This window comes from Pteronotus mesoamericanus, unplaced genomic scaffold (assembly GCF_021234165.1).
Source record: "Pteronotus mesoamericanus isolate MK-2021 breed Mesoamerican mustached bat unplaced genomic scaffold, CSHL_Meso_final contig_179, whole genome shotgun sequence".
Taxonomy (NCBI): Eukaryota; Metazoa; Chordata; class Mammalia; order Chiroptera; family Mormoopidae; genus Pteronotus; species Pteronotus mesoamericanus.
The window spans coordinates 4,699,371-4,709,096 of record NW_026555075.1 but is presented as its reverse complement, the minus strand read 5'-3'; positions in this window follow the sequence as shown (position 1 = coordinate 4,709,096).

The following is a 9,726-nucleotide window of genomic DNA, read 5'->3' as shown; positions in this document are numbered from 1 at the left end:
AATATAAGAAATGTCAGCTCCAAGACTGATTAAGAAATTAAAAATTGGCTTTCTTTTAAACATTTGTTGCTATTTGTTGTATTTGAGCTTATTAGGAGAGGATAACACTAAAGTTCTTGAGGCTTGCTGTAATTCTTGAGTGATAGGAGCTATCCAAGTCCATGAAAGAAGATACTGAAAGTGCTTTGTACCAATTCATTTATTTATTCATTCAACATGCATTACTGAGTGCCTACTAAAATCTGGCACCTATGTTAAACATAGGGATAAGGAAATGAGTAAGACATAATTCTGCTCTCAAGATTGTCTCAGTGTAGTGAAAGAATCTGATAAACAAGCAATTTGGTTATGGTTTGATATATCTATGACCGAGAAGCAGAGAACTGAAGAAATACACCTTTTTTGTTTTGTGGGATCAGGAGACTTCAGAGTGGTGATGCTTTCCAGAATGAGAAGGCGTTGGCCAGGCATAAAAGGTATCTCAGGCAGCAGAGATAGCAAATGCAAAGGCAAAGGTAAAGTCTTAAAAGATCAGGAACTGAAATGACTTGGTGCAAAAGGCCTGGATGGGGGCATGGTGAGGGATGAGCTGAAGAGGGAGCACAGGTCACATATGTGCAGCACTGGCAATGAAGACAAGGGCTTTAGGGTAAGAAGTCAAGGGCAATGAGTATGCCGAAAAGAGCATGAGCACTTGAGGTAGCCAGGGATTAGGATAACAACAGATCTCCCAGAGAGATGGAATTCAGAAAATGACAGGGAGAGGAGTCTAGAATGGTGTCTACTTCTGGACTGGGCAACCGGATCGATGGCGGTGCCCTTCCCCATGAATAGGAATGAAGGACATGCAGTGGGGTTGGCATTGGGCAGAGATGAAGATTTCTCTTTTCATCTTATGCCTGAGACCCCTGCGAGTTTCTCTTCTGAATATATTGAGTCAGAGGCAGATGTTCAGTAGATATTTGAATATATAGAACTTAAAGTTTAAGAGATACAAATCCGGGAGTCATCAGTAGTTGAAGCCTTGTATGTGGGTGCAATTAGGAGAGGGTTGATAACAGAACCTAAGGTAACTGACATTTAGTGGGGAAAGGTAGAGACAAAGGAGCAGTAACATTGAGGAAAAGCAGAGAGAGCATTTAGAGGAAAACAGGAGAGGGCAGCAAACAAAAACCAACAAAGAGTGCTCAAGAAGGCCACTGTAAGATCACTGAGGATGTTGGCAAAATCAGTTTTAATGCTGTCATAGGAGTAAAGGGTTGAGGTATGAAAGTAGACAGAAACCATCTATTAAGTTTTCCAAAACTTGACCGTGGGAAAGAGTTTTAAGACCTGGGCTGCCTTTTCAATAAACATTAAAATGCAACCTTATTGCCTCAAAATTCTGATCAGATAGAGCCCTCTTTCCCAGAGGATCCTAGCTCAATCTTCTGAATATTTCCACCCACCAAGCAGACTTTTTTCTAACTTTTTTTAACTTGCAATTTTTTTTTCCTAAGAAGATATTTGTAGCCAAGTATAAAACAACATCCACTCCTCGGGGCATTGATGGCTTACCACCCATTGAGGCTCAATGTTGTACTAATGTAGACTGCACCTGGATACCTAAGCATAGTGATAGGGGCAAGGGTTATAATCTTTAAATTCCCAACTTAATTTTACAAGCAAGGAATCATGGATGAACTATTACTGAATGGAAACCAGGTAGAACTAAGGTGTCTGCAATAACAACTAGCCTCAGCAACAGCTAGTTTGCCGGGACTTTGAAGATTCCATGTGTAAGTTCTTACGCGTACATAGTGGGCCAGCCATTTTTGAGGGCTCTGACAGACACGTGTTCCTGGCCTCCATCTCTATAGCTCTACTCAAAAATCTTGACTTTATTCTCTCTTCAGCATTAAGACAAGGCTTTCACATTGGTCCAAGAATCTTAGATGCATTACCATTGGGAGGTTGTGCCTTCACAGCCGTCATTCTCCTTTGAGGTGGCCACCACAGCCACCCAGCAGGCTGGCGATGGAGGGACTTCACCCAGCACTCCTACTCAGCGCTTAAGCCTCTCACAGATGGCCCACTACCTGTGGGCCCAAGACTTATGAAATGGAAGGAAGATCCTCTTTCCATTAGAGTGTGCAATCAAGAAATGCAAGAGTCTCTCATTCAAAGCTAATTCTCTCTGTGGGTCTTTAGCATAAACACTCGCTCAATGGGAGCTGTTTTTCAGATTTGCTAGTTTCTAACATATCCTGATGGAAAAGATCACCAACTACTGAACTGTTCTCATGGAAAGGTATTAGAAAAAGTGTGCAAGCAATATTTATTTATTTTACTAGGGCCAATTCAGAAAAATAACCAAAATTTTTTTACTGGCTACATGTTTTGTCCAAGATAAAAACAGCTTTATTATGGTTTCCTGATTATAAAAACACGTTTATTATTATAAAAATTTGAACATTGTATGAAAAAAAGTAAGTATAACTTGACATTCTAAAGTCCATAGGAGGCCACAGTTTAAAAGACAACTCAGTTTCTTAAATGTCTCAGTTTGACATTGTTGACTGGAAAAATGTCAATCAGTGTCTTTTTGTCATTAAATTTTTGAATACTTGGAATTTCACATTTAAATGTTTGAAACTGAGGAAAATACAGGCAGCTTTTAAATCTTTTACTTAGACTTGAAATCCTGGACAGCACTGTGGCACTTGAACCCATGTTGCATGCCAGAGAGCTACACAGGTTTGGGGCAGCATGGGAAAGGCTGGGTGGGTGGGGAGCCCCAGGGGAGCCTGGGAGCAGCAGCAAGGCCCTCATGGCCTATGGGACTTGGAGGACATTTATAAAGGAAGAGGGAATTATATCCATGGGAATGTGCCAAAGACCTGAAGCTAGACCCTACATTCTAGAAAATTCCAGACCCTGACTGGCATGCTCACCTCCCATCATAGCGATGAGGCCAGCACAGGACCGAGTAGCCAATAAGTACACCTTGATGTAGTTAAAGTGTCCTTTACTTCACTGTTTGTCCCTGGGGTAGTTGTGCCTGATTATAGGCACTAAAATGGAAGGAGTCCCCAAGGCTGTGCCTTTTCCTTAGTCAATAATCTAGAGCAATTAAAGCACCAATCAAAATCACCCAGTGGGACCAAACGCATTAGGCACAGAAGAGCTCATGTGCCAGAAAATAAAAATTCTTTTTCTCATGTCCAGGCTAACTCTGAATGGTGTTGACTGCTTTAGGGTGATAAAAAATCATAAAGGAACTGAAAAGTTGTAAAACATGTTTTCCATTTTTAAAATTTTATTTATTTATTGGTTTTAGAGAGAGAGAGAGAAAGGGGAAGAGAGAGAGAGAAACATTGATTTGTTGCTCCACTTATTTATGCCCTCACTGGTTGCTTCCTGTGTGTGCCCCAACTGGGGATCAAATCCATACCCTTGGTGTATGAAGATGGTGCTCTAACTGGCTGAGCCATGCAGCCGGGGTACAAGCTTTCCATTTTGTTGGAAGTGTGGACTTGTAGAAGCCTTCAGGAGTCTGCAGGAACCCTCAGGGAGCAGAGGGAGTTTTAGATGAATTCAGAAGAGTAGAAATTTTTGAAGCAATTTACAGACCCAGTGCCCTTGAGGGGAAAACATGTGATTCCCCTGAGCTGTGTCACAGTCATCTCGGGTCCAGGCCCAAGACTGAGAGAGAATTTGTAAAGCTCCCACTTCCTGGGAGGAAGATTGGGGCAGGTGAGGGGCGGGGGTCTGGCAAGAGGACTCCAGAGAGTCTAAGAGTGAAGTATCTGCTCCCTTCTCTTAGCCATATTGGCAAGGATGGATTTCAGGAGAAACAGCCACATTTTGTCGTGTCTGATGGGAAAGAAGGTTATACATATTTTCAACAGAAGTCACACTTGCTTTGGGAGTTGGGTGGCTTTTCAATGTCCTGGCTCATGTGGTCTGCTTTTTCCTTTGCATGAGGTGAGCTGTGCCTTGGTGCTGCTCTCTCTAAAGTTTTTCCAGCTTTATTCAGAGTCGAAGTAGATCACCACTGTGACTGCATCAGCAAGGACTTGCTTTTGTTCGTCTTACTATGGAAAGGCTTTAAAATTGCTCTAAGATCCATCTAGAAATAATGACTGAGGTTATAGGGCAGTTTGATTTACCTAAAATAATAGTAATTTATGAAACTTGTTCATCGGCTCAGCAATACTTATTGAGTACCTTGTATGTTTCTAGGCTCCAGGGACACAACAGTGATCTGAGGAGACAAACATCCTGCCCTCATGGAGCTTCTCATCTTACATCGAAAATTGTCAAGATTAAAAATTTGCTGAAACAATGAGTAAACCTGCTACTAAGCCTTGGTTGATATTTCCAAGTTAAATTTTAGTTTATTTAGTCAGTAGTCCCTGAATGTGGATTTTATGCAGCTTGGTTGTTAATACATTAAAATATTTTTGAGGTACATAATTAATCTTTCTCTATCAGCATTTTCGTGCGCTGATGCCTGTGATGACTGCATACACCAGACTCAAAGAAATGAACATTTAGTTTTAGGGTTTGAAGCAGAAACAGAATATTACTTCACACATTTGCTAAATTACTCGTCATTTGGTGTAGACAGCCAGTATGTTTTTCCTTTGCCATATTTGCTTTTTCATATAGTCCTTCCTGGGTCTCCTCAAGCAACGAGATGACAAACTTCCCGGGTATCATTAAAAAAATGAAAATACTTTTCATTTATTGGAAATATTGGAAAATAACTAGTCATTGTTTAGGTTGATTTATTATTTAGCAGCAAGGTTTTGCCATAATGGCACCAACTTGCTACAGCTTGAGAGGAAATAAAGAAGACAATTATTTTACTAGCTGAAATGACAAAATGCTAAATTATAAAATGTCAGGGGGGAAAATTTTAGGCATTTTAAATTTCTTTTCAATAGGTCTATCATTTATTTGAGGGATCAGAGTGTTCTGAGCTGTAGGCAAATGCATTTTGTGAAAAAAAATTGCACTTGTGTTTCACTGCCCCATTTTAGTGTTCAATTACGTGGTTATGTTTTTATAAAGGATAGTTGTTTTTTATTTTCATGTAGTCTAGTACCAATAAAAAACCCTAATTAGTGAGCTCCTCTAATTCCTCTGTTTTTATCTTCAAAAAGATTTAGTGACTTTTCCTGCCTCAGAGAAATTCCATGTTTTTAACCTTCTAATATTTTTGTTTTCATTTATCTGCAGTTTTAATAAAATTCATTATATTTTTTATTGAGGTATAATTGCCATACCTTATATCAGTTATAGATGTACAATGTAATGATTTGATATTTGTTTATATTGCAAAATTATCACCACGATAAGTCCAGTTAACATCCATCATCATATATAGTTATAACATTTTTAATTTTTTTTCTTGTGACGAGAACTTTCAAGATCCACTCTCCTAGCTACTTCTATCTACACATTTTGAAACACTTAGAGTAAGAGTTGTGATAATGTTACTGAGTCCCGGAGGTGAAAATGGTATTGAAATTTTTTTATAATATCTAATTTGAATTTCAAACAATACTTTAAGAATTAATCATTTATTTCCAAAGCACTCTTTAAATACAGAAAAAAGACCTTCTTTTGCATGAAACTATTTAAGAAATACGAATTCAGTGGTACTACATTTGGAGCGCTATTCTAAACTAGAAGATAAATACTGAAGAAATAAGACAACACAGATGGCCCTCTGTAGTTGCACTTTTTGCATCCTTGGATTCAACCAACCATGGATTGAAAATATTCAGGGAAAAAAGTGTTATGTTGTTGCTGACATGTACTTACAGTTAGGCCTAGGATGGTTGTGTCTGCACTAAACACTTACAGACTTTCATTTCTTGTCATTTTTCTCTAAACAATACAGTACAACAAATATTTACATTTTATTAGGTACTGTAAGTGATCTAGAGATGATTTTAAGTACACAGGAGGATGCATGTAGGTTATACGCAAATAATATGCCATTTTATATAAGGACCTTGAGTTTCTGAGGGTTTTGGTACTGGAGGTAGGTCCTGGAACCAATCCCCCAGGGGATACCAAGGATGGGTGTACCTGTTTTTGAAGACAAAAGGAAGAAAAAAGAGCTCACAGATTAAATAAATGGTCGCAGATGTGAGAGGAAGTAGTGAATGTAGCCTTGAGGTAAGAGATTGGGCCTGAAGCTAGGCTGACTAGATTCACATCCTAGCTCTAATGTTATTACTGACGATCTTAGGCAAGTAACTTAACTTTGCCTGTTTCATCATCCATAACGTGGGATAACACAGTAATAATACCCTTTTCTCATTAAGCTATGGTGAGGGTTAAATAGGTTAACATACACACAGAGCATATAGCATACTTTCTAGAACACTGTAAGCTCTCTAATATTCTTATTGTCATGGACTTAGCGTTTTCAAGCTGAATTACTCCTTAATTCTAGAGATCTACCATTAGTTGGAGAGGCCAACATTTATAAGAGAATGACCAGAAAGATTTCATAAACTGGAGCAAATTAATACGGTACTGCAAGGACGTGGCATCAAGATGTTTCCATAGTAACAAAAGCAGAATGCAATTCAAGAAGACAGTCAGGAATAGGTGAGAACTGACTTTGGTCTCAAGGATAAGTGGGTGAAAATTAAATGCTTGTGTAGGTACCTAAGAAGAGAAAAAAAGGCAAAAACAAAGGCAGACTTTTTACACATTCAAGATGATGTGCAATAGCTAAGGACAAGAGAGCATGAGACTTCTGGCTAAATTTCTAAAGCTAACGGCAGACACAGCCAGTGAGAAAATATAAAACGATGACTACCAGGCATTATTTTGCTCTCTACACCAAAATGAGGCAGGAGCAGATCATGTGGTCCTTTTGTTGGTCTTTTCCCCAATGTTGAATTCTTTTTTAAAAAAGATTTTATTTATTTATTTTTAGGGAGAGGAAAAGAGAGGGAGAAAGAGAGGGAGAGAAACATCAATGTGAGAAACATTGATCAGCTGCTTCTCCTGTGCACCCTGACCTGGGATGGAACTGGAAACCCAGGCATGTGCCCTGACCAGGAATTGAACTGGTGATCCTTTGCTTTGTGAGACAACGTTCCAACCAACTGAGCCACAGCAGTCAGGGCAATGTTGAATTCTTTTAAACATTTTTTAAAAGGACTTAAGTGATATAACTAAGGGAAAAACACACCCCTACACATTTAATGGTAATCCTCTTCCTGGGACACACACAAATGTTCTATATTTCCCCACAAGGGTGGCAAGATTCCCCTTGTTTTAATTGAAATCATTGCACGTTTTCATCGAGGTAAAACACACTGCTTACATTCATCACTCCTACAGGTTGATAATTTGTTTTTTTGCCCTAAAATCTTAATAGTCTTTCTGTTTCTTCATATATACTACTTCTTCCAAACAGAGTGTAAAAGTGCTTTTGTGTTGGTGGAGTTATTATCTAGTCTTGACAATTATTAGAACAACTGTAATATACTTCTCTTAAATTTAAAAGTTGTTGATTGATTGACTTTTGAAAAGAATGGCCAGGAAGGTAAAAGTATTTAAAAACCTCATAGTATGTCTTCAGAGGTTTGGATTTTGAGATTTATGAAAAAAAGTAGGTTAATGGTACTTTTAAAAGAGAAGCATAGCTTTGGTATAGAAACATATTTGGCTTTCTAATAGCTCTTGGCTCATTTTCTCAGTGTTTATTAGGATGAGTTTAACAGTTTCTAGTATTTTCTTTTAAGACCTTGTGAAAAAACAGGGAGAAAGCCTCAGATGTCCACACTATGCTATGTCCTCTAAAGGCAGAATGGTTCCAATATAACTAACTTCCCTATGTCTTTCTTGGGGTAGGAGCTGCAAAACCTTCCAAAGACCAGCTCTATCAATAGTCTTACTCAGCACATACTTGTCCCAAATTTTTTTACTAAAACTTGGCCTTCTTCCAAGATCAAAAGGTTATAGAATTCTCCCGCTCTTTCAAACCATTTGTTTACATTTTGTATTTGTGAACCTGCCATTTGAATTTCTGCTATTTTTGTAAAGCTTGACTGTACAGCAGAAATCACAGGCTCCCTTATTGCCAAACTGCTATAAGCAGTCATTTGGAACCTGACATCAGATGGGCAAGACGGAGAAGCGAGTCTAACAGGTGTAGGCAGGTAGCAGGTCCACATACTGTCTGTTGTGAAGGCTGGAATCTCCAGGCCTTCATTAGGCTAGGTTATCAAGGTCTGAGGTAGTGGCCTTGATTGTGGTGGAGACTGTGGAATCAGACTCCCAGAGTTCAAATCCCAGCTCTGCCATTGTTCCCCGTGTCTACTGCTATGTAATGACTATCCTGAAGACCATTTCTCTTTACTGTTTCCTCTCGTTTCTGGGCACTGACTAGGCTCAACTAGCTTTTCTCCCTGGGTCCCTCGTGCAGTCTGGTCAGTCAGTGACTGCGGTGGAGTCATATCAAGGGCTAACTCACATGACTGGCAGTTCACCTGGCTGTAAGCTGGGTCCTCAGCTGGCACCAACAGGCAGAACATGTCCTTCCATGTGTTCTGAACTTTCTTATAGCATGACAGCTGGGTTCCAAGGGTGAGTGTCCCAAGAGGGAGCCAGGTAAAAGTTACAACTACTTTTACAACCTAGATCAGAAGTCATGTAGCATCACTTCTGCTCATTCTATTAGGATCAAGTCTCTAAGTCCAGACCATATTCAAGAGGAAGGCACTTATACTCTACACCTCAATGGAAGGAGTGTTAAAGAATTGGTCGACATGTCTTCTAACCACCATAGCCACTTATTCGCTGGAAGACCTCTGTACTTGGCTTTCCTGGTCTGTAAAATAAGAAGTATGAGAGCAACTTTCCTCCCAGGATTTTGTGAAGATGAAAGGAAAAGGAAAAAGTACCTGGTACTCAATGTGTCTTAGCTTAGACTATTATCCTGCGTTCTGCACATCTGAATCGATGCTTGTTGGTGCCACTGATGATAGTATAGTTCCAAACAAATACAGTCTGGGGAATTGCCACCTTTCCAAACTCTACTGGTGGCAGTTGACAAATCCCAGTGCTGGTGGTTCTTCTGCCTGTGGGAACAGAGTTACTATATATGGTCTGAATTCTTTGGTTCACCTCATTTTAGTGACTGTTTCCAGATATAGGTCAGTCCATTTAAACCTGGCCCATTTATGGCAATTTATTTCATTATAGGATAAAGTAGTTAGAACCATGAGTAATAATTACTGTGCCGACATCGCTTTTAACACCTTAGTCAAGTAATCCTCAACTCACCGAGTGAGTAAGTTTGTACAAACACCCCTCCCTCCTGGGGGTGAGGAAACCAGGACTTGGGTCATGGGGCTTGTTCTAAATTCTGCAAAGAGGCAGGAGGCCGGCTGAAGTAAGGAGCTAGAGGTCCTCATTTGCTGGCCCCTTCAACACGCCTAAATAATATTCAGATTACTACCCCATCATTGATCATTACCCAATGCCGTTAATACACTATGTTCAGATATATATGGTATTTGAAATTTCTTGAAACTTATCTTTTATTTCCTGTTGACAGAATTGGCCAATGTCTACTTACCATGTGAGATTAAGTGGGTTAATAGGTAGTAAAAACCGTGTGAGTAAAAGCACACTTTGCTGCTCAGTACACTTTTTTTCTCTTTTGATCAAATTAATATTTTATGATATTCTTGGGTATTCAAACTT